Consider the following 25,914-nt stretch of genomic DNA (forward strand, 5'->3'; position numbering starts at 1 on the left):
AATTTATAAATTGTATCAGAGACATAGTATAGTGGTTATAAAGACAGACACTCATGCCTGAGGATCAGTCCTCAGCTGGGGAAAAAGGGAGACAAGAAATTTGTAACTGATTCACAAAATGACTTTACCTAATGTTTCAGTGAAGGTGTCAGAGTCAGGCCACCCATCACTCATGTCTATACCAACCGGGTGTGCCAGATATTAAACTTTAGTTTAATGTTGGAAGTTTCTCACTAGAAACTTTAAGTTCATGTTTGTTTATACCTCTGAGATATTTTACTGTAAGTAATGTCATAACAAAGAAAGGAACACGTTTTAACCTAATAAACTTTTTTTTATTGAGTGAGAGATACACACATACACACATACACACACAGAGGGGGGTGTGTGAAAGTGATTATAGTATTAAAGTTTCCTTCATGTTGTGAGGGCTGGGCTCAAACTTGGGCTGCACATGCAGCAAAGCAGCCCACTATCCAAGTGAGATATTTTGCAGGTGCTAGCCTAAACTAGCTTTTAAAACTGATTTTTTGTAGTTCATCACATATCAAATTAATTTTTTTTCTTCTAGGGAAGAGAGGTTTTTTTTAATTTATTTTTTATTTAAGAAAGGATAAATTAACAAAACCATAGGATAGGAGGGGTACAACTCCACATAATTCCCACCTCCCAATCTCCATATCCTATCCCCTCTCCTGATAGCTTTCCCATTCTCTATCCCTCTGAAAGCATGGACCCAGGGTCCTTGTGGTTTGCAGAATAATTGCTTCCCCGCTGAACATGGGTGTTGACTGGTCGATCCATACTCCCACTCTGCCTCTCTTTCCCTAGTAGGGTGGGGCTCTGGGGAAGAGAGTTCTAAGGAAGTTAGGGAGTCAGAAACAACACATTTGGGGAAAGATGAAGCCCTTCCTTTTAAAGTCCACTCCCTGCCCCACCCTATACCCTACTCTAGCAACAGGGTCTTCCACCACATAGCTCAAAACTCCCGTTCTAGTTAAGTGGACTGTGACTACGGCCTTCTAAGTCTATGCTTTACCACTGTCCCTGACCCAACCAGTCCGGACAATACTCCAGTTGTTGTCTTTAGAAACAAAATGTGTCCTGGAGCCCTGCTTCCCCAGAGCCCTGACCCACTAGGGAAAGAGAGAGACAGGCTGGGAGTATGGAACGACCCGCCATTGTCCATGTTCAGTGGGGAAGCAATTACCGAAGCCAGACCTTCCACCTTCTGCACCCCATAATGACCCTGGGTCCATACTCTCAGAGGGTTAAAGAATAGGAAAACTATCAGGGGAGGGGATGGGATACAGAGTTCTGGTGGTGGGAATTGTGTGGAGTTGTAACCCTCTTATCCTATAGTTTTTGTCAGTGTTTCCTTTTTATAAATAAAAATTAAAAAAATAAGAGAAAACAAAGCAAACACTATAGGTGCTGAGAAAACAAAGCAAACACTGCAGATGCTGAGGCTGATACATTCCTGTCACCACAATCACTTTAGCAAACCTGGTTCTTCTCACTTCTACAATACCGTGCAGAGTTAATGATCGAGTTTGCACTTAAAAATTAAATATTTCATATGCTGATATATAAGTTGGCTCCTAGAAATTATTGTGAATATTTATTTTTTGTGATAATTTTATAATTTAATGTAGGCATTTAGTCATACCTGCTTAATTAAGATAAAGACAACAAGATAACTGCAAACTCTAATTATTTGCACTGAGCACCACTCTCCAACTTCTTCTTTCCTTCTAAATTGGTAAACTTATTTTAAAACATTAATTTCAAATATTTTCCCAGGTATAATTGCAAAGATAGCATCGGTGTAGGTAGACTTAAAAAAATTAAGTAGCACTAGATGCCACAGAATTAAAGCTCATTATTTAAATACTCCTATCTAGATAGTTTATATCTTAGAACAGTGGCTCTCAGCCACACATGTAACTTCTCCACCTGCACCCTGGCCAACCCCCCCCCCCCCAAAAAAAAATTTGGCAAGATTTGTGAACAGTTTTGGAGTTCTAAACTGTGACGGTGATGCTACTAACACTAATCAGTAGAGATTAACGAAGTTTCTAAATATTCTACAATGCCCAGGACAGGCCCCTACAAGAAAAATAAAAAAGAATTATTGACATCAATGTGTTAATAGGGCTGATGTTGGAAAACCTTGCATTTGAGAGAAAATCACACACCAGCCTCTAAAAAACATATCTTAAGTTCAAATTTTGCATGAATTTCACCTTACAAAATCTCTAAAGACATAAATAAGGTGTGGCTCTGTGCCAGTCCCTGTTCAGGGCGCATTTATGTCGTTTTTTGCCGGGCTGGCTTCTGTGGCGGGAGACATAGATGACCAGAAACTCATGGCTGAGCTGAGAATGCACTTCAGTCTTTATTCACGAGCAGGCATGTAGTCCAAAAAACTAATCACAACACTATTCTGTCTTGCATCTCTCTCCTCAGGAGGAAGAGTCAGGAACCAAGGGAGAATATTAGGATACGGGGCAGGGAGAAGGAAGAAGGGCAAACAGTGAGGACTAAACCAAATGTCCCAGAGGTGGGGGGGAGACCAAACCAATATCCCGGAGGCAGGGGGTTGCCCAGCCAACAGTGGATGTGCAAACAGAACACATAGTAAGCAACACAAGTGAACCCAATGTGATGATAAAATCAGGCTTCACAAGCAGAATCCAGAAGCATACCAACAGCTCTGGGGCCAGGCGTTGGTGCACCTGGTTAAGTGCACACATTACAGTGCATAAGGACTCAAGTTCAAGCCCCAGGTCCCCACCTTCAGGGGAAAAGCTTCAAGAGTGGTGAAGCAGGGCTGCAGGTGTCTCTCTGTCTCTTCCTCTCTCTATTTCCTGCTCCCCTCTCAATTTCTCTCTGTCTCTGTCCAATAATAAATAATAAAGTAAATAAAATTTTTAAAATTAAGAATATCTTTAAAAAAAAAAAAAAGAATCTAAAATATCCCCAGCAGCTGGACTTAGTAATTGTAACACTCTTAGGGAGATTCATTCATTGACTGCAGTAACTCATTACATTTTTCTTTTTACATACATATTTCTTTATTTATTTTACAAGAAAAGGTTATATAATAGTCTACATAGTTTTCTGAGATAATTGAGTTCAAAATGTTTCATGATCAAATTTTGACTAATTGCAAGTGTGTGTGTTTTTTTCCTGAAGTTTCAGCTACAAAAAAAATGTATTTTCCCTAAAAAATGTTTACTTAAGAAGTTACTTGGAAAATAAAAACATAATGGGTTCTTGAAATATACTTTTATTAAAATTTACTTTCTGCTTTGATGCTTTGAAGAGCTATTTATGTCCCCACTGTCAACAAGGGAAGTATTAGTAATGCTTTAAATACCTTCAATGAATACTATTCATGCGGAACAGTGAACAAATCTTAAGAGCAAAGTTTGATAGATTATTGAAAATTGAATGAAACCTCTATAATCACACCTGGATCAAGATATAATAAGCCTTAACCACATATCTGATTCTTTCTCTGTTCTTTTTCAGTCATAGGGTCCCAAAATATGTAACCATTTTGTGATGTTTCTATCTTCCTGAATTCTACCACCAGAGATAAAAAAATAATCAGTTTTTATTATTTTTATTTTGTTGCCAGGACTACCCTGGAAGCTCCACCCCTGCACAATTACATAACTACCAGTAGACATAAACTCATTTTTCAGTGATAAAAAAAAGATAAACAATGAGTAAAACACTGAGAGGGTCGGTGGTGGTGAGAGATACAGAGGGAGAAAAAGAGACACCATAGCAGTGCTTCATAATTGGTAAAGTTTCACCTGTACATAGTGTTCCCATGTGGTGGCTGAGAGCTGGTTGGTTGAACTGGGGAACCACTGAGTGGAAGGGGAGGGGGGGGAATCTTTGTAAAAATGATCCCATTCAGTTCAAAACCATATTGTTCAAGGATTAAATAGAAGTATATAATTTCACTTATACCCATGATGCCCCAAACTTTAATATCACTAATATACACTTATTTTGCGATTTTACTTTTTTTCTTCTTCTATAATTTCAGCTGCAAGTTTTATAGTGAATGAGGTAGCTGAAGACATTAGATAATATAATTCAAATGCATAGATAAGTGCCTTTTTTGTATATTTAGGTTCTCACAGGTAGCTAGTTATCAGTAGTTAGAGTAAAAATAGCAATAAACATATGGTAAATTATAATAAGAAATACATATTATACAACATACAAATTTTAAGTATAACCTAATATTCTTGTTGATTAAAAACTAAAGTTCTTATAAAAATCTCAATTGCCCCAATCATATGTAACATTATTCAAAATCAAATAGTATATACACAAACATAACAACAAAATATCTGAATAACTGAATTGTGAGATTTCTAGGAGAATCATGTCTTAGAGAAACCCACATGTCTACAGCATAATACTAAAATCATATATTGAGCACAGATAGGCCTGTGTTTTTGAATAGCAGCCTTCCCATTTCTCTTTGTGTCAAATTCAAGTTTGATTTCCCATGTGAAAGATAACGATGCTAGCAATATCAATTTTAGTTTTATAAAATGTGTATAGTAAAATGTACCTGACAAAAATGCTGTATATATAACTAGCATATCGAAAAAGGATTAGTACATGAGGCTGTCACTTGTCTCTAATAAGGGATTTTACTTCCTTTCTTTTTCTTTTTTTTATTCTTTCTTTTCTTGCTGGGCCTGCACAATGAATCCACCTCTCCTGATGATCATTTTTTCTTTTATTTTTTTCTCTCTGTTCTTTTTTACTAGATGGGACAGTGAGAAATTAAGAGGGCACAGGGAGATAAATAGGGAGAAAGAGAAACACCTGCAGACTTTTTTTTACCACTTGTGAAGCTTCCTCTCTACAAGGGAGGAGCAAAGGCTTGAACCTGGGTCCTTAAAAACTGTAATGTATTTGCTCAATGGAGTGTGCCAATACTCAGTCCCCTATTTATTTATTTTCAATAATTGTCACTATTATTATTACTGGCAGTGTCAGGGCCTCAGGCATGCTTGATTCTACTACACCCATGCCAACACGGTTTCTACTTTCTCTATTCTGGATCTGGGTACAGAAAAAAAGGAGAGACACAGAAGAGACACTACATTACCACTGGATCATCCATGGAAGTTCCTCTGATGCCAACCATGATGTTCCTATAGGGTGCTCTGCTCCAAATCTGGACCCTGCACATAAGATACCCACCCTATCAGATGAATTCTATTATGGTACCTCTAATAAGATATTTAACCAAAACTTTTGTCATTGCTGGGGCTTCACTGATCCAAGCTGACTGTTTCAGGTAGAAAGAAAGGCAGAGAGGGTTGGACAGAGATAGCATAGTTCTGAAGCTTTCTGCAGGGAGGAGGAGAGCTAAGCTTGAACCTGAATGGCATGCAGAGCAAACCACGCACACTATTCAGGTCAAGCTATATTGCTAGCCTCCAATGAAGTATTTTAAATAAACAATACTGGGTGAATAAATAATTATGACTTTTGTTGAATGACTACAACGTATCAAGACAGTCAGTATGCTATCCTAAACAAAGTCTTTCATGGAATTTCCTTGATGGATATATATATTCATTTTGAGAACTGAGGATATTAATTACAACATCCTTAAATTTGTTTTTTTCAAGGAATTTTAAAATTCTAAGGCATACCTGCTTTGTATATAGCAACTAATTCCAGATGAATTTCTCATTGTTTATGTCCCTCTGTGTCTAAAGGATTCCAGATTATTTACAAAAATGGCAGGGAAAGGAATTTGTTGCTATGAAACAATGTTGAGTAAAACAAAGTTGAATTATTTAACCAGAAGTACTGTGTCAGATACACAGAAATTCTATTTTTCAATTTTACTAACCTTTGAGCTCTGGTATCTATCTTGATAATTAAAAGTCACATAAAATTTTATTTAGTGGGTGAAGAGATAGCACAGAAGGCTATACAACAGAGTTTCATGCCTGAGTCACTGAAGTCCCAGGTTTAATTCCTACCACTACTAGAAACCCAAACTGAGAAGTGCTCTGGTCAAAAGAATAAAACAAAGAAACAAAAACCAGTATTTTGTTTCAGCCTTGCAAGTGGATGAACTCTATATATGATTTAATTTATAAATTTATTTATAAATTAAATCATATATAGAGTTCATAAATTTATTAGAGTTTATAAATTTATTTATAAATTTATTTACTCATCTACTTGTTTTCTATGGTACTGATATTTTGAGAGACAAATGCAGGGCTGGGTGGTATTGCAGCCGGTTAAGTGCACACGGTATAAGGAGGCATAAGGACCGGCATATGGATCCTGGTTCGAGCCTCCAGCTCCCCACCTTGGGATGGGGGGGGGCAGGGTCCCTTGTTTCACAGGCAGTGAAGCAGGTCGGCGGGTGTTTATCTTTCTCTCCCTTCTCTGTCCTCTGTCCTCTAGATTTCTCTTTGTCCTATCCAACAACAATGACAGCAATATCAACAATAATAACAACAACAACAACAAACAACAAGGGTAACAAAAGGGGGAAAGTAGCCTCCAGGAACAGTGTATTCATAGTGCAGACACCAAGCCCCCACAGTAACACTGGAGGCAAAAAAAGAAAGAAAAAAAAAAAGAGAGAGATAAATGCACTCTGGCTTTGGAAGTTGTATAAGGATGTATGTGTGTATCTGCAATTACATGTACACAGATAGTTGCTGGCTATAGTATGTTAAGTATATATAATCAATAAGTTAACAACCAAGAAAAAAGTGACTAAAGATTATCTACATATCTAATTCACCAGTAAAGGTGCATTTTCCCCCCTGAGGCCCATATCACTTACTAAGCATTAAAGAAACCACTTATAGACTGGGAACTCCTAAAGACCTAATTTTACTTTAGGAACAACTTAAGTTGTCCCCAATAACACTCTGAATAATAACCTTTCTTAAGGGTTAACAGCATAATATTAATTTATTTTATTTTAATTTACTTATATTTTAACCAGAGGACTGCTCAGCTCTGGTTTATTGTGGTACTAGACTTGGGTCCTCAAAAGTCTCAAGCAAGAAAATATTTTGCATAACCACTGTATAATTTCTCCAGCCCTAACTTTTTTCTTTTCATTTTTATGACAATTTATTCTCATATCAAATCTACTAGCTTCCATTCTTCATTGTTGCATTTAGTGACTATTCCTCATATTTCATGAAGAAAAAAGAAGGTGCAACTCACTTATATACACAAATTTCTCAACCTTTCTTCCTCCTTTTGGGAAAACAAGTAAAAATGTTTTTCTCCTTTTCAAAAATAGCAACTCTTTAAGTGCTTGAATCCCTTCTTCTTCCACTGTACCGTCCTCAATACCCCTCGTTCCCTTCTTCAACTGCAATGTTCCCATGAGCATAAGAACTTTCTGCTTGGGCCAGGCAGTGGTGTACCTGTTGTTACCATACACAAGGACCTGGGTTTGAGCCTCTGTTCTGCTACTGTAGTGGCAGGTGTCTCTCTCCCTTTTTATCCCCCAGCCCCCTCACAATTTCTCTCTGTCTTATCAAATAAAGGGGGAGGGGCAGCTTCTAGGAGCAGTGGATCCATTATGCAGGCACCGAGCTCCAGTTAGCTCCTGTGGCATAAATTAAAATAATAATAATAATAAGTTTAAAAAGTAAATAAGAATCTCCTGTTCTCCCAATAAAAATAACAAACAAACATATCAACAATGGGCCTAGACCCATAACAGACCCCTCCCTCCAGCACAACTGGTCATTTTCATCAGAAACATCATCATAAGCTCTTCTGAGGGTCACTCCAGGACCATGACCTCACTATGAAGTAGCAATGGTAAGGGTTGCTCCACTTTCTGGAGGGAGGCTGGGTCAATCAACTCTGCCATTTGAGGAAGACTGGTACTGAAACGAGTGCAGCCTAAAATGTTTCCAGCTGTGACTAAGGACTGCGAGCTTACAGGACCAAGGAATCTATACAGACTCCTTTGCTAAATACAAATTTATATAGGCCTTGGGTTGATATGGTAAACAGTTAATTGTATTTATATATTTTCTTCACTTTTGGCAGCTACTGTCTCCCCTGACCCAAATTTTTGGTCCTATTCTCAACTCTGACACCATCAAACCAGACAATATTCTTAGTCCACCTCCATGTAAACTGTCAAGCTCGAGAAACATACCTAAAATAGAGTTCTTAGCTTCTTAACACCCTAAAACCTATTCTCATCTGCTCTATAACTACTTTCTGGTTCCTGTTCATTAAACATTTTGTCCTACTTCATATCTTAAATGTCTTTTAAGACATCAAGTTGCAAATGCTACTTTAATTCCTTTCTGAACGCCCTGGGTGGAGAAATTCACCAATGTGTCCTGGAATCTCACCACTTAAGAGCCCTACCCCACTACAGATAGAAATAGGCTGTGGTCAACTGAAGGTGGTGTCCTACACCAAAGTAAAAGACTTTTGGGTGGGGAGGAGGGTTCAGGTCCTGGAACATGATGAAAGAGGAGGACCTAATGTAGATTGTATTGTTACCTGGAAATGTTATACACGTACAAACTATTGTATTTTACTGTCGACTATAAGCCATTAATCCCTTAGTAAAGGGAAAAAAAGGAAGAAAGAAAGAAAGAAAGAAAGAAAGAAAGAAAGAAAGAAAGAAAGAAAGAAAGAAAGAAGGAAAGAAAGAAAGAAATAGGCAGTGGTCCTTGAGCAGCTCTTTGATCTTTGTACTATGTGTGTTTAACTAGGTGCACCACCATCCTGGCATAATTTCGTATGGTTCACACCATGAGAATTCTGTGTCCTCATCCCCTCCATTGGAAACTGCAGTAGTCCTCCCAAGGCCCCTAATTTGGCTAATTCTATATCTACCATGTTTATTCATACAAAGGGTAATTAAAATTTTATTTTAATGAAGAATCTATTTACTTAACCATTTCACTAGAAACTTTTCAAATACTTTAGCCATCTTTTCTGACACAATTTAAAGAAGGGTGAATAAGAACATATACTATAAAAACTTTATTCTGAAAGTCAACAGCTTGGTGTATGAACTGGAAATAAAATCATGTTGCAACTGAATCATTAAGTGAAACATATGGACTTGAAAAAAATAGTCAAAAAGAAATATTATACCTCCATGCTTCTTGTTTTCCAAATCACAGAAAAACTATTACATTGATCACAGAGTTCTATAACACTGTCATTAATTGTCTTTTCTTCAAAATATTTATAAATTTACAACTATCTACATTTCATCAGGATGAATGTCCTGATACAGCACAATAAAAGATAGAGGGGAAGAGGATATGAGTTTAATGTATTTTGTTTTTTTTAAAGACCCAAAGAAAAATGATAGCAGATGCAAAAACAAAATGAAGAACCATGCAGTCTATAGACTGTGTAAGGCTAAGAACCATGAGTTAAGTACCAGTGAGGATTAAATATTTAATTTGTATATCTCTCTTCATCTTGTGATAGAAAAATATCACTAACATAACAGCTTTCCAGTGTACCAATTCCTTTAGTTAAGCAGTCATAGGTCATGCCAAATGTATAATGAGACAATAGTAAAACTTTTTATCTAGTTGGTTTTACTTTTCCCTGGATAACTATTGTTTTTAAACACATTTTAAGTTTTTGACATCAGAGCTGAAACCAAATCAATCACAAATGAAAAATAAATCATTTAACTTCTAATTAAATCTGGCAGATTGAAAACAGGTAGATGGCTGTACTCTTTCCAAACCTGTAGTAAAATGGGGATGTGTGTGTATTATAACCACGTGGGTGAACAGAACATAAAAAGGAGAGGATATAATGGCAGAAGAAAGATAATTAAAGTGAAAGATGGGTGAAAAATGGAGACACAGATTGGATTGGATTGAAAGACCACTATGTGCCCCCATTTGTCAACCCCATGCAGTCAAAGAAGGACTTCTAAATACTGCCTTGATTCTAGAGACTCATTCCATTTAGAAAATGAAATAGAGAGGTTTCAAAGTCAGGATCACTTGGAAAAGGGATGAGCAGGTACAGGACTTACAAAGAAAAAAAAATTATTCATAGGAAGGCTACATAGAGAACTGGAAATCACAAACTTCTGCCTAACTTGGTACCAAGGTATCTGTCAGCCAGACTGAAATTCTTGCAACAGCACCTCAACCCCAAACATTACACACAAAGCAAAAAAATGATTTTTTTCCTCCCCTCTAGAGTATGGTCACTAGGAGCAACTATATAGTTGTTTAAGGAAATTTCTCCAGCCTAGAAGAAGACAGATGTACATCCACTTACAGGATAGCAAATTATATCAGTAGGCTAGTTTTACTACAGCAGAGGGAAGTTTGACTGATTTCTTAAATAGAAAGAAAAATAACGTAGTCTAGGAGGTAGTGCAGTGGATAAAGTACTGGATTTTCAACTATGAGGTCCTGAGTTCAATTCCCAGCAGCACATGTACCAGAGTGATAGCTGTTTTTTTCTCTCTCCGCCTAACTTTCTCATGAATAAATAAATAAATTAAAACAAAAGAAATAAAAATAACAACAAAGATTGATAAGAAACTTGAGGGAACTTTCCAATGTAAGAAAAAAAGGAAATGAAACAGAGAAATTGAATTTAGCAAAAACTAAGAAAACAGGTAAGATGAGAAAACTTAAAAAAAAAAAAAACTTTGGGGATATTACAGAAGGTATTACATCCATGAAACAAAAAAAGAACATAATGCCAAGTCTATATACTAACTTTGAAAAAAGTAAGAAAAGTATGTATTATCTGACAAATTCGTACAGTACAACTAAAACAAAAGTCAACCAAATAAATTAAAAAAATCTTTCTGGCAAATGCCACATAGAAATGTGGAGGCAAAAAAAATATTCTTTTTTTAGATATTAGTTATTTAAATGAGAGAGAGAGAGGTCAGCACACTGCTTAACTATGGCTTATGGTGATGGCAGGGATTTAAAATAGGACATCTGGGGCCTCCCAGATGTAAGTTTAATGCACTATCACTGTTAATCCCCTGGCTCAGGAAATTCTTAACAAAGCCTTAAAAACAAATCTGGCAATACAAAAAAGAAAAGAAAAGAAAAGGAAAACCAAAAAACTATAAATCATAAAAAGTGGGATTTATCCTATAAATGTGAGGTTGGTTTAATAGCAGGAAAGCGGTTAAAGTAATATTTGATAAAAAAAAAAAACATAAATATCAAGTGAGAATCTCAGTAAAAGCAAATAAAAAACATATGTCAAAACCTAGCATTCATCCCTGATAAAGATTATGAGTAAACCAGAAACAGAATAGAACATCTTCAACCTAATAAAGGGGAGCAGGGTATCTATGCAAAATCCACAGCTCAAGATGGAATGCTTTTCTGCTGTGATATGGAACAAAGAAAGGACATTTACTTATATCACTTTAACGCAGCAAAAAAGTTAGAAATAGTTTAATAATGATAATTAATTAGATGGTTAAGAGATTTATAGAACCAGTGTAATGCTTTTGTTATCAAATTTCAATGATTCTAAGAATATGGACTAAAAACACCTGAAGTTCCTCTACATTCTCAGTAAAATAATAGCTGAAAAAGTCAATGGGGATGTAAGTAAGAGCAGTAATTTGATATAGCAGAGTGCAGGGCAGAAGGCATACAGTCAAAACAAAAAAGGTAAGGGCAGGGTGGTGGTGCACGTGGTAGAGCATATACATTACCATGTACAAGGACCCAGTTTCAAGCTTCCTGTCCCCACTGACAAAGTGAAAGCTTCATGAATAGCGAAATAGCGTTGAAGGTGTCTGCATCAGGCTCCCACATAGGGGCCAAGGGCTTACTCAAATGCAGCTAGAAAAAGAGTTAATTCTAAAGTGGTATAAGAGACTTACTTTTAAAAAGGAGATGGTGATTGAAGTATTCTATATCTTGGTTGTATTGGTTGTAATTGAAGGATTTCACATATGTGTATATTAATACAGAGAGAAAGTTATCCTTTTGCTGAGTTCTGGTAAAAATATACACGTGTGCCACTTAGGTTTAACTCTTTCTCTACTTCTAACAATTTAATAAAAAATAATGAATCTAACCAAATTTTAAGTATATAACTGAAAGCTGAATAAAATTTGCTTTATTTATACTCTATACATTTTTCAGATGTTTATATAATCATAATTCTTTCATCTTTAAAAATTTTTTTAATTTAATTTTTCCCCTTTTTCTGCCCTTGTTTATCATGTTTCTGTTATTATTGTTGTTGTTGGATAGGACAGAGAGAAATTGAGAGAGGAGGGGAAGACAGTGAAGGGGAGAGACAGACAGACACTTGCAGACCCGCTTCACCACTTGTGAAGCGACTACCCTGCAGGTAGGAGCCAGGGGCTTGAACTGGGATCCTTATGCTGGTCCTTGCACTTAGCACCATGTATGCTTAACCTGCTGTGCTACCGCCCGACCCCCCAATTCTTTCATCTTTTTACCCACAGTTTTCAGATCAAATATAAGACTGTTTTGCTTCTTGACACTTTACTAATAAGACTGACAATTGTATTCCTTCATTTTAACAATTTAGACTTTATAGCTCTTATGTTCATCACAATGTAGATTTTTTTATAGCTCTTGATGTACAAAGACGTAATTTTGAACAATAAGTCTCTGATCCAGTTCTTTAATTTGTACATTATAAACAGGAAGACAGAAAAAGCAACAAAATGTTGCTGGGTATATGCTACCACAGCCTTTTCTTTTTTTCAGCACTAGAAGCTTTGGACAGAGACTCTAGAGGAAATCTTCCCAGAAATGTAATTCTTATCCTTGTCTATTTTGGTGCACAGGAGTAATTCAGTGCAGCAAGAGAGTAAAGTATCAATCTTGCAAAATGCAGCCGAAGGACAATGACACTTTGAATAGACTCACATGAGGTTTTATCATTGAGGACTTAACATTGACCTGCAATCTGAGGTTATATTGAGCCAAGAAAAACAGAAGTGCCTACTACTTGAATCATTATTTCAAAATTACTATTTTAAAATGACTAAGGAATTTCAATGAGTTATGCAAAAAATTCTTTGCTAGTTTCTTGAAATGTAACTTTTTTAAAATGCCACATTTAAAAAGTCATGTGTAGTATTTAGAATAGCAAAGGCTCTAGGAACTAATATGGCTACATTGAGATAAAAGTACTTGTTCTTTCAAAATGGATTTACATCTATGTGGCCTGCTAGAGCAAAGGCATAATCCCCACCTTGAAACATTGACTCTTCAGTGGAGGCTCACATCTTAATTTACACAGGAGAATTCTATAAGGGCTTTAGGTCTGAACACTTTGCTTAAATAAGGAGGATACTGGGACATTTGGCACCTAAATCATAACAGAAACAAAAAAGTCTGGATGCTTTTGAATTTCATTATGTGGTTCACCCATGAAGTTGCCATATTACATATAATTATCCTGCAGTTACATTTTGTGGTGCCTTGTTTTGGTTTCTAACTGTGAATGATTACTAGATTGCTTATATACTGAATATATATGCTAAGAATTTAGTTTTTAGATCTAGTCTCAGAATTGTGAACACTAAGTTAAATACACAGGATTTACTTGTTTTCTGTGTGCCTCAATAAAGTCTGCTGTAAAAGGTATTAAAATGTTCTGCATTATAGAATCCTGCTCTGATTAAAAGATGATGTATAATGCATAGTATATATAGTAATCACTCTATAAGTGCTAAACTATACTTTTCTGAAGCTTCAAGATAACCAGGCATTTTAAAGGTAAACTCCTGTGAGAGTGTGTGTGTGTGTGTGTGTGTGTGTGTGTGTGTGTGTGTATGTGTGTGTTTGAACTGAAAGTCTCTATTTTGGCTATAAATATTCATTTTAATGAGAATATCTTATTAAATCATTTAAATACTTTTTTCTATAAAACTGTTAAGCATTTCCTAATCTTATCAGTGTTTTTCACATTCCTAAATAGTGTGCTACTTACCAAATTAAAAAAAAAGTTTTTAACTAAAAGAAATAGAAGAAAACTATTGACTAAATATTTATTAGCTAGCAACATGATGCAGTGTAACTCATTTCAATTTTAAGAATGTATTTTAAAACAAGGGTCCTTTTAGTTCATAATGATAATGATTATTTTCTTTCATCTATTACTGACGAAAACATCAAATGTATCAGTGTACACATTTTAAAAGGTTAACAAAGCACTGCAGTGTTTACAAACCTAAGTGGTCACAGTAATTAAAAGGCCACCCATTTTGCAGCATTAGCTAATAAACACATAAAATGAAATGTAAACCAACATTTTAAGAAAATATAAATTACAATAAAATTTGCTAATTGAAGGAGGAGGGAATTATTAGAAAAAGAAGTTGTTTGAAAACTTTGAAGCTAAAGCACATGCCTTGCATGGATGAGGCCCTGGGTTTGACACTCCCATAACCATACTTCTTATATAGCAAGAAAAAAAAAAAAAGAACATAGTGAATATATAAGTAGTCCTTGGTGCCCCCCCCTTGTAAAAATAATGTGTGCTTTTTTTGTTTTGTTTTTTGTATTTTTTATTTTCAGCTCTGGTTTATGGTGGTATGGGGGAATGAGCCTGGGACTCTGGAGCCTCAGCCATGAGAGTCTCTTTGCATAACCATTATACTATCATTATACTATTTAGGAACATTATACCATTCCTAAAAATAGTGTTTTAAAATACTCTGTCAATTTAACACAAACATGCTAAATAGTTTTGTTCTGTTTTGGTTTTTTTTTTTTTTTTTTTTTTTCAGCTCTGTAAAACAAAGGCCCTGAAGCTTCCTGCACCACGGTAAGGACTAAATTTTAATCTGGGTCACAGCACACTATCCAAGTGAACATATACTTTTTTTCCTCCACAAGAACACCGCTCACCTCTAGTTTCTGATGGTGCCACAACTGAGGCTGGGATCTCTGGTGCCTCAGACAGGGATGTCTTGCATAAACTGCTGTGTAAAGTCCTTTGCTCCATACAGAATAAAATCATCTTGCTTATCAGCATGGGATGGCAATAAATTCAACAAGAGTCTCTTTAGGGTTGGGAAGAGTGCTAAACAGTAGAGTCCAGAGCTTGAATGTATGCAGCCTCAGGTTCAAACCTCAGAAGACCTGAGACTTGCTCAGGCCTCCCTCTTTCTCTCTTATTAAATAACTTCATAAATATATATATACATATATTTTTTAAATAGTCTCTTTAAATGTCCACTTGACAGAATAAACTGCCAGACACCGGCACAACTTTATTTTGTAATCCTGAGAAGGCTTTGAATTTTTTTTTTTTTAAAGTAAAATAAAACAAATAACAGACTGAAGCATTTGAGGTTGAATGCCAGACTAATGAAAGGTGATGTGTTATAATGGCCCATCACTTGCAGTGGACACTTAAACCAGCAGAGATTTTGTCAAATTTCAAGAGTTTAATGTTAAGTGTGAAGATTATCTCTATGTGGGACAAATCAGACATAGGAGTTTGGAAAACACCACATTCAAATTATGTTGTGAGTTTGTAATTTCCACATTGATTTATGGCATTAGCCATTTGTTTATAGTTTATTGATAATAAGAGATGTTCCCAAAAGAAATCAGCCTCAAGCCTGTAATCCATTATAGGAAAGTGTATGTAAGCTTTTAGGCGAGGGTTGTTTTGTTTTGTTTTGTTTTGTTTTGTTTTGTTTTGTTTTGTTTTGTTTTGTTTGGGGGGTAAGTTGTCATCAAAATTTGTTGAAAGACTCAATGGCATGACAAAACCATAGATCTGAAATTATTTTTCAAAACATGTAAGAAAGAAAATAAATTGATAACTTTAGTTACATGAATACATTCATCAAAACCAGTCTTTCCTAGAAATTGAGAAATGTCACATTATTTAACAAATTTGTCTCCAGATGACTGTCATATTATTTTAATTTTCATCATTCAGATTTTTATGAAGAATCTGCTACTAGTCATGAAGAACTATCAAAGGTAAATATTCTTAAAATGTATTAAACATAAACTTCTCATTTGTTTGTAGTTAAGGTCATTTGTTTCATTACATACCAAAATTCTTTATATAATGTAAGATCTCAATTCATATTTACTGATTAAAATGACCATGTTAACAATGGACACAGGCCAGGCAGTGGCGCACCTGGTTAAGCACACACATTACAATGTACAAGGATCTGGGTTCAAGCTCCTGGCTCCCACCTTCTGGGGGAAAACTTCATGAATGGTGAAGCAGAGCTACAGGTTTCTCTGTCTGGTAGAGGGAGATAGCATAATGGTTATGCAAAGAGATTCTCATGCCTGAGGCTCCAAAGTCCCAGGTTTAGTCCTCTGTATAGTGAGCAGTGCTCTGGTAAATAAATAAATATTAGTTACTATTATTATTTTAAAAATAAACAATGGTCAAGGAATGAGTAGCTATGAAGGTATTAAGAATTCATGAATGGAAGACAGAAACCCAAAATAAAAAAGAGTAAATATTTAGCTTCATACATTTATCAAGTTCTTATTTAGCTTCATACATTTAACAAGTTCTTATTTTTATCACCTGAAAGAATGAACTTTTAAACAAAAATTTATTTCGATCCTTTTTTTTTTTTTAGATAGAGACAGAGAGGAAGAGAGTGAAAGAGCTGAAGCTTCCTTTAATGCAGCGAGGGTTAGCTTTGAACCTGTTTGGCAGAGATGGGAAAGCAGTACACCTAAACGAGCTATTTCACCAACCTAATCATCATCTCATACAACAGTAAACTGGAAAGTATACAGGACAGGGAAAGTTGTGTCTTATTTAATCCTGATATTGTAGTATAGAAACATTTCACACAATAAAGAACAGGAAGGAAATGCTTATGCTAATTCCATCTGATTTAACTGCTGGAATAATGACTTGGTTTATGTAAATTACTTTAGTGCCCAGGGCTTTGCCAGCTGGACAATCAGCACTGATGGAGATTGTACTGCGACACTCTGTAGACACATTAAAATGTGAGAAATCCAGGCCAGAGTCTACTTTGGGGCTTGATTTATCTGGTGTGGTTATCTTTAGTATAAGAACAATTGGGAAACTGCCAAACTGCTGCTGAATTATGCTGTGTATGTGATGCCTTAGACTTCTAGTTTCTAATTGTAAACTAAAAGAAAACAGACTCATACATCCTAAAGTGCATTACAGTGTGCACAATAAAAAAGATGAAGTGTAACCTTGACTGGGTAAAAAAACATTTAATACTTTAAATTGAAAATGCTTGGTGCATTTCATTGTGGGAAAAAGTTTTAGACTACACTCAAGATCTACATGAGGGACAGAAAAGGTGAACTCAAGTGATAAATTAAGCTTTTTCATGGCATGTAACCAGATTTAGGAAGAAAAGCTACAAATAATAGAGTACTAAATTAAATCTCTCTTTTCTTCTTTTCTGTTTTAATATACTTTCAGAAAATAGCTTAAGGGAAGATTGTGAGTTTGAGATCAGATAGAAATTAACAGATCAAATTCTAGGAAGATGTCTGCCTACTTCCTGGCCAAATGGCAGCTCATGTGAAAAGGTCTATGTATTTCGAGTATACATATGTTAATCACAAGTTGAAAATTTCTGGATATTTTAGATATCTACAAATTAATTACAAGCCAGAACTTAATGTCTAGTCAACCTACACTGAACTCTGCTGGTGTGTGTCCTGAACAGCACACACACACACGTGAGTGCTAAGTACAACTATAGGCAACTCACTTTAAGATTGAAAAAAGATGTCACTTTCAGTAACAATAAGAATAACAAAATTCAAGCTGTATAGTGTGTTAAGAGTACTAGAATGATATGGTATGAGGAACATAAATTCAAAGGCAAAGAATTTTTTTTTTACAAATATAAGTTAATGTGCTGACATGAAAGACTTCTATTACTGAGAAGAAGTAGATTGAACCAATGTAGAAAGGCAGATTTTTTTTTATTAATTCTAAAACGTTTCTAAGGTCTAGGGCTTTCCAATACTGTAATGTACAGTAGCAAACTTAACATAGAGAAGCCGGGGGCAGGGGGAGATAGTATAATGGCTATGCAAACAAAAATAGTTTTATACTTTAGGCCCCTAAGCCCCAGGTTTAAATCCCTCATAACACCCAAGCTAGGCCAAAGCAGTGCTCTGGTTCTCTTTCTCTCTGTATCTCTCTTTCATTAAAGTATATACATACACACTATTGTATTTTACTGTTGACTTTAAACCATGAAGCCCCCATAAAGAAATTAAAAAAAAAATCTCCCACCCACTTCCTCATAATTTGTATAAATATATGCATACATATATAATTTTTTCCTCTTGGTGATTATAATTCACTAAGTTGTGCAAGTTATGGAATGTGTGACAACACTGAAGGTAAATAGATTTTGGTTGGTTGATATGGTGATTTCTAGTATGAGCAAAGCTCCAAGAGAAAGTTGGTTACAATATTAAGATTTGCAACAGCACACAAACAATATTAAGTCGTGACTGAAATTCCAAGCAGCCACAAAAATTAATGAAGGTCACCATGCATCAGTTGTTTCTATAAAGCTATTAAAGGAAGGCAGATGCCAGATGTTGATAAACGCTTGTTTGCTTAATATATTAACCAGATGCTGAAATTTACTTATTGCTTGAGTGCTTAGATACCACTGAGATACACACTTTATGAATATATAGATGAGTAGATAAACAACCTCTACTAACTGTGTCATCTAGTATGACACTGCATAGTTGGGTAAGTGGTGAGCCTCCGGCTTCACTTACATAAGCCAAAGGTTTGACTTCATGAAAATATATCAGAGGATTGTATCCTGTGACATCATGTACACAACTTATAGTGTGGTTATAAAAGCTTTGAAAGTAGAAGCACTGGGAAATGAGATCCATTTTAAAACTAAGCAAGGTAAATATATTGACAGTTATGAACTAAAAATGGTCTTCTTTGATGCGGTACTATATTCCAACTAAATGATTTGGATCATATATATATATATATGTATATATAAATATACATATATATATATATGATGTCAGCCTTAGTTTGAAAAATTAATAACAATGAAAATAAAGGCAGCAAAATAATTAAGATTAAAATCCTTTTTTTTTAAAAGAGAAACACCATAATCAGTCTTCATTCACAAACTATAAAGAACATGATTGCAAATATTGACTGGTTCAAACCAAAGACTGGACTTGCTAATTACACCAGGCAAAAAATAGTCAAGTTCTGCTTCATTAAGAAGTTTGTAAGGAAGATGAATTATGACCAGAGAGGAGGGAGAAGCTGACTGAATTCAACCAGACAATATTCACTTTGTTTAGATATACTGTGAATGTATATATATACATATATATGCACTGAGACATTTAGCATGTATTCCAAAAATTCTAAAAATCTGAGAGAATACTGAGGCTACGTACAATTAATTTTTCAAGTATTCCAAAAGAATCACATTATAATGTGCTGGAATGCAAAAATGTGTTTTTTTTAAAAAAATACTTTCTGTATCTTAAAAAAAGTTAATAATTGTTTAGATGATGTAAATATACTTTAACATAATAAAAGAACTAGCAAATCAACATAGTCAATAGAGCATGACTCCATAATCAAAGAGACCTGTAACCAAATTTCAGTGTTTTTAGATTACATGTCATACTCAGAGCTATGACCTGATTTCATTAAGTTTCAGTTTCTTCAACTATGGAGTGAGAATACATCTATTTATAAGGGTGGCTTGTAAGTTTCATGTAAATAAAAGCAATTGGTACAGTACCTAGATATTTTAGGTTCTAGGTAAGTGGCAAATGGAAAAATTGAGTGAATAAAGTTTACATTTCATATCATACATATATGATTCAATTTCCTCACTTATAAGATGCATCTAACATTATAAGTCCTCTTTAACTTACACTCTGTAACAGTTTAAAAATCATATTATATATAAAATATGATAAACCTATTTCTTGAAAATTTTCCATCAAATTACATTAAAATTTTTTATCTGGATTTTTGCTGGGATGGATATTTTAATATTGTCAATAATAAACTGGAATCCCCCCCCATAAGTAGTGAAAAAGGTCTTAGAAATTGCAAAGCCCAGGGCAAAGAGGAAATGTCATACAAAGTGTTCAGATTCCTGTATAATGCCTGAAAAACACAGGATACAATGCAAATTTAAAAAGAGGCCTACATAGTAAACATTCTTCCAGTGGGGGGGTGGGAGTGAAGGGGGGGGCTTCGCACAACTCATATTGGCACATACAATGGCCTCTGACATTTCATAATCTGAGTGTAATAGAGACAGGATCTTCTGGCTCTACCAATCTCAGTGACACTGCCAACAAAAACTCATCTGTCCCTACATTCTAACACTCTCTGACAGCAAAAAGTCATTAAGCTGTGAAGGGATGAAAAGCAAATTCCTTCTACTCACTATTAAAAAAGAAGTATCTTCTGAGTCTTCAATCAGCTTCAACAGTCTTACAAAAACTATCTTCTCAATATAAATGTAAATGTCCACAATTGCAAATAAGCATAAAAAGATGATTCTCACACATATGAAGGACACAAGACTTTCTCATGGGAGAATATGACCAAGACTAGTTAGGAAGGGAGGCAGAAGAATGAAGAAGGCTGGACCTCTAAGCCCATTCATTAATTATGACTTTGCTAGCTATACTTACTGACTCTAAAAATTAGTGTCCTCGGGGCTGGGTGGTGGCACACCTGGTTGAGAGCACATTTTACAAAGTGTAAGGACCCATGGACCCAGGTTCAAGCCCCTGGTCCCCGACCTGCAGCAAGAACATTCACGAGTGGTGAAGCAGGGCTGCAGGTGTCTCTCCGTCTCTCTCTCTTCCCTCTTCCTCTTAATTTTTGTCTATCTCTGTCCAATAAATAAAGATAACTAAATAAAAAAGAAGTTAGTGTCCTTATGTATAGAACACAAATATGTATAGTCTGGTGAAGGATTTTATGATCAAATCTACATTGCTTGACATGTAGAAAATTCAAAGACTAGTTATCTTACAATTCACTGACAGAGGGCATATAGGAAGTTATGAATATATAGTGTGGGCATATAAGTAGCTACCCAAATATGTAGTTGGTACAACCAGCAATGAACTATAAATTCATATGAAGAACTGTTGATATTTTCTGGCCTCCTTTGCCTCTCTTATGTCTAGCCTGATCCTGCTGAAATAATGGCAGGTTGCAGGAACAGACTCCTTTTGAGCTGTTTGATGGCAGTGCTGCCCAAAAATCAAACAGCAAACTCTTTATTATTTATTATTGCTTTGTTTAGGATTTGTTTTGTACAGGGGCAGGAAATAGCAGGGGCGGTGGGGGGCAGTGTCAAAGACATGATGTGTGTCTACGGGATAAAAAAAACTGAGCATCAATGCATTATGTCTCCAGCTAAAGAAGAGAGAAGGCAGCAACTACACCTTATGGAATTCATTAGCTATGTGGATTCCTCACCGGAGTCCATGGTGGCCTGGAGCACTGCCATAAAGCGACTCAGCAGGCAGTTCTTTTGGCCACTGGCAGCCAGGATGACCCTTTCATCAGAGGCAGTTTGTTCTTTTCTGTGCCCGCAAAGGAATCCTTGCTAATATTATGACAAATGCACACGGAAACTCAGAACACAATTTTGCCAAAGTTTTAGAAAAGCTTGACTCAGAACATAGTTTTATAACTCTTCTGAAGTCAAGGATGCCAAGAAGTTGTTCACTATCTGAGTAGTCTAGTGAAATGTTTTCATTTCCATAAAAAGAACTTTTAAATACTTGAATTAGAGATAGAAAATGTAAGTTAACATATCTAACTGCTTGGTTTGTCATGGATGGTAACTAGACATTTGGCAGTGGATGTGGTGAGTAAAATAGTTGATAATGATGCTATCAAGTTGTTATGCTATACATATGAAACTTACAGTGTTGTTACTAATATGACCTAGATTTTTAAAGTGGATGATGGAAAGTACCAATAGCATTTTTCACTGAATAAGCAATCAATCTTTTGAGAACTATGACTTAATTGTAAAACATACATATGTTTACTAATTTGAGAAAGAAACCTTGACAAATCTATGAGCTCACTACATTTACATGACTTACTTTGTAACTCTTGAATCTTTTGTTTTTGATTCCTTGAAAACACCATTTGGTAACTAAGCCAAGTAAGACTGTATCCACTATTTTGTAACCTAGAGTGCATTTTTCTTTCTTTCAAAAGGTGGAGGGCGGCATCTGATTAAACACACACATTCCAGTGTACAAGGACCCCAGGTTCAAGCCCCTGGTCCCCATCTGCAAGGGAAAGCTTCACGAGTGATGAAGTAGGGCTGCAGGTATCTCTCTGTTTTTCCCCCTCTCCAGCACCCCCTCGCTTCTCAATTTCTCTTTGTCTCTATCAAATAGACAGACAAAAAGACAGAAAAATAGACTTGTTTAATTTATGAGAGTCCAGAGTACCACTATGCCATTTTTGGTGTCTGGGATTAAATTTGGGATCCCCATATATACAATTTCTGCTCTCTATCTACTAAGCCAGGTACCTGTATGTACCAGAATGCATTTTCATATGGATTAGCAAACTCTTTTTGTTGTTACTGTTGCCACTAGGCTTATCAGTGGAGCTCAGTACCTGCACAACTCCACCAGTCCAGGTAACCATTTATTTTCCTTTTAGCTAGAAAGTCAAAGACAGGGATAGAAAGAGAATAGTCACCACCAAACTGTTTCACTGTATGTGAAAGTTCCCCCTTGTGGAATCTCCCTTGTGGTGACCAGGGGCTCCAACCAGGTCCTTGTCCATGGTAACGTGTGCTCTGCTGATGAGTCACCTTCTCTTCCCCAGAATTCTCTTTTTTAGCAACTCATTTTCATAAGAGATCAACATGATAACTGCTCAGCTCTGGCATATTGTGACTCTGGGAACTGAACTGGAATTTCTCTGGATGGTTTGGTTTGTGTGCTACAGTTATACAAGCTGGACCATCTAAATGGACATCAAACTCCTAAGAAAAGTAAGAATCTTACTATTACTATGTCATCTAAGAGAAATTAGAAGTTAACTGAGAGTAATAGAGAAACTAAGAGTAATTAGAATTTCAGTCTAGTCTATGTCCAGAGACTTCAGGTATAGAATGACAACCCTTCATCTTCATTACTCAGGTGAGACCTTTCCTTTCATAGTATTCTCTAATTCCATTCTAGGCAGTTCACTTCCCAACAAAGTCCCAAAACCTAGATATAGACCAGGTCCCGTGAGAGTATATGTTTACACGTATCCATAAATTAGGGCAAAATATATACCCTAAAGCAAAAGTACACAATAGTGTGCAGTGAGTACCCCCCAACACTTCATCTGCACTATTCCAGGATTTATGTCCATGACTGTTCAACAATTTGTTTGGCTTTGTATGTTAACTCTCTTTTCAGCCACCAGGTTCCAGATGCTAACATGATGCCGACCAGACTTCCCTGGACAGATGACCCCACCAATGTGTCTTGGAGTTCTGCTTCCCCAGAGCCCCAACCTACTAGGGAAAGAGAGAGGTAGGCTGGGAGTATGGATTGACCAGTCAACGCCCATGTTTATTCAGTAGGGAAGCAATTACAGAAGCCAGACCTTCCACCTTCTGTATCCCACAATCAGCTTGGGTCCATACTCCCAGAGAGATAAAGAATAGGAAAACTATCAGGGGAGAGGATGGGATACAGAGATCTGGTGGTGGGAACTGTGTGGAGTTGCACCCCTCTTATCCTAGGGATTTGTTAATGTCTCCTTTTTTAAATAAATAAAAAAAATAATAATTTAAAAAAGAATTTCAGTCTAGTTAACCTTGCTCAAATTCTAAATTATTTTTAATGTTCAAAAAGCAACAAATATATTCTATACTGCTCTGATATAATAATATAGGCCAATAATTTTTCAATTTTGGTGACCTTATCTATGTGCTTGGTTCAGAGCATATTAACTTCCTGTTGTAGTAAGTTACATAAATTTAATTCCTTAAAATAACAACATTTACAGTTTTTAAGGTAAGAAATCCAAAACAGTTTTCACTGAGCTAAGATCAATTGTCAGTAAGACTATTTCTTTAGGGAAGCTCTAGACGATAATCAGTTGTCTTACATTTTTCCAGTTTCAAGAAGTTACCCACATTCCTTGCTCACAACCACATTTTACCTTCAAAGCTAACAATGGCAACTTGACTACCTTTTTCACATCACATGACATCATTCTTAACCTCCCATGTCTGCTTCTTTCTTTAGGCCTATTGGGATGTTATGGGTCCACTCAAGTAACTCAGGATATATTACCCATCATAAAAAAAAAAAATGTTTAACTTAATCCCATCTGTAAAGTCTCCTTTTCAATAAAAAGGGACACTAGTAGAAGAAGGGAAGGACTGATCACTCACAGTAAGATATCATATATCGGAGGACAAATAAGCCTAAATACTTCAGCTTTGTTGTTAAGGCTGTTATTAAAGCTTAATCCTAGTTATCTTGAGATAGCCACAATTCAGCTACCTTGATTATCTGAAATATTAAATGAATAACCAAAAGTTTAATTTAATTCCCAGTTGTAAGTTCATATTTAGATGAACAAGTACCAAGGATCAATCATAGGAGACACTTTCTAGTGCTAGGACAGAAACATCCTTTTAGTCTTGGCAGCTGGTACTTGAAAAACCTTCTTGATCACTAAAGTTGAATTAAATATGATTCTCAATCTGTATCCATGTCAGTAAGTAGCTTTCCAAATATACATCATGTTGAACGGACTGTACTTTCTTGCTTTGGGTAACTTGTCACCACTGGCTGAAGCTTTGTTTTCTAATTTTTTTAAATTATCTATATTCATTTATCTTATAGAGACAGATAGAAATTGAGAAGGGAGAGAGAGAGAGAGAGAGAGAGAGAGAGAGAGAGAGAGACCTGCAATACTACTTCACCACATGCAAAGCTTTCCCTTTGCAAGTGGAGACTGGGGGCTCAAACCTGGGTCCTTGTGCACTGTAACATGTGCACTCATCCAGGTGTGCCACCACCCAGCCCCTGAATGGCTGCAATTTTTGTCTTGCATCTGAAGTCTGAAACCCTTCCATGATGTCCCTCTCTTCATCCATACTGCATCCAAATACTAGACTTTATTTATATTCAAGTTGCCGGTTCCATATATTGTGAGAAGCCCAGGTTCTATCTAATCCTTTCCTGTAATCACACAAGCCACCCTCAGAAGAGATCTCTGATTTCTGCTAGATATTTAATCTCAACTTGCATTTACTGAGTTCTGTCTCAGCCTTCCTGAGCTCACTCATTTGACCATCCAAGCCTGTGACAAGTCTATTGTTAGTGAACTGCACTGGTACATAAGCAGAGTTTCATACTGAAAGGGACATAACACTTTCTGTTTAGAAATGAGTCACCATAAAATAATATAACTGAAAGAGAAAACCAGTAAAAATTCACAACTGATTTATAAAAATTCATAAATACACAAGAAGTTAGAATAACATCTCATCAAAGGGGGAAATAAAGCAATAACACATTATTTGCTGAAATTTAGAATGTCAGGATAAAATTTCCTCAATTTATATTTAGAAATTAAATATAATAGACTTTCCTTCGGAAAAACTTAGACCTGGAACTTTGTGGACTGTGCCAAATGTTTTGGATAAGTGGGGAAATAAAAGGTACTTTTGGGGAAAAAATGACCATCAGAATAGTTGAACAGTATTTAAAAATTGAATGAAATACAAAAAAAACAGTTCAGATATATCAATATTTACTTTTTATTTTGTTTAAAAATCTTATAATGGCATATACTGATGGTGACTTAAGAGCATACTTC

At 35.8% G+C, this 25,914-nt stretch overlaps 1 protein-coding gene and 1 non-coding gene across 2 annotated transcripts in view; both read right to left on the bottom strand.

Moving 5' to 3' along the window:
- VEGFC (vascular endothelial growth factor C) overlaps positions 1-25,914 on the bottom strand; it is a 99,852-nt gene that overhangs the window by 32,715 nt on the left and 41,223 nt on the right. The gene's annotated exons all lie outside the window — the stretch shown is intronic.
- Positions 1,428-1,559, bottom strand: LOC132537341 (small nucleolar RNA SNORA66). The gene has a single exon (XR_009548789.1). It is a non-coding gene; the product is annotated as a small nucleolar RNA SNORA66 (small nucleolar RNA).

The sequence above is a fragment of the Erinaceus europaeus genome, chromosome 2, assembly GCF_950295315.1.
Source record: "Erinaceus europaeus chromosome 2, mEriEur2.1, whole genome shotgun sequence".
NCBI lineage: Eukaryota > Metazoa > Chordata > Mammalia > Eulipotyphla > Erinaceidae > Erinaceus > Erinaceus europaeus.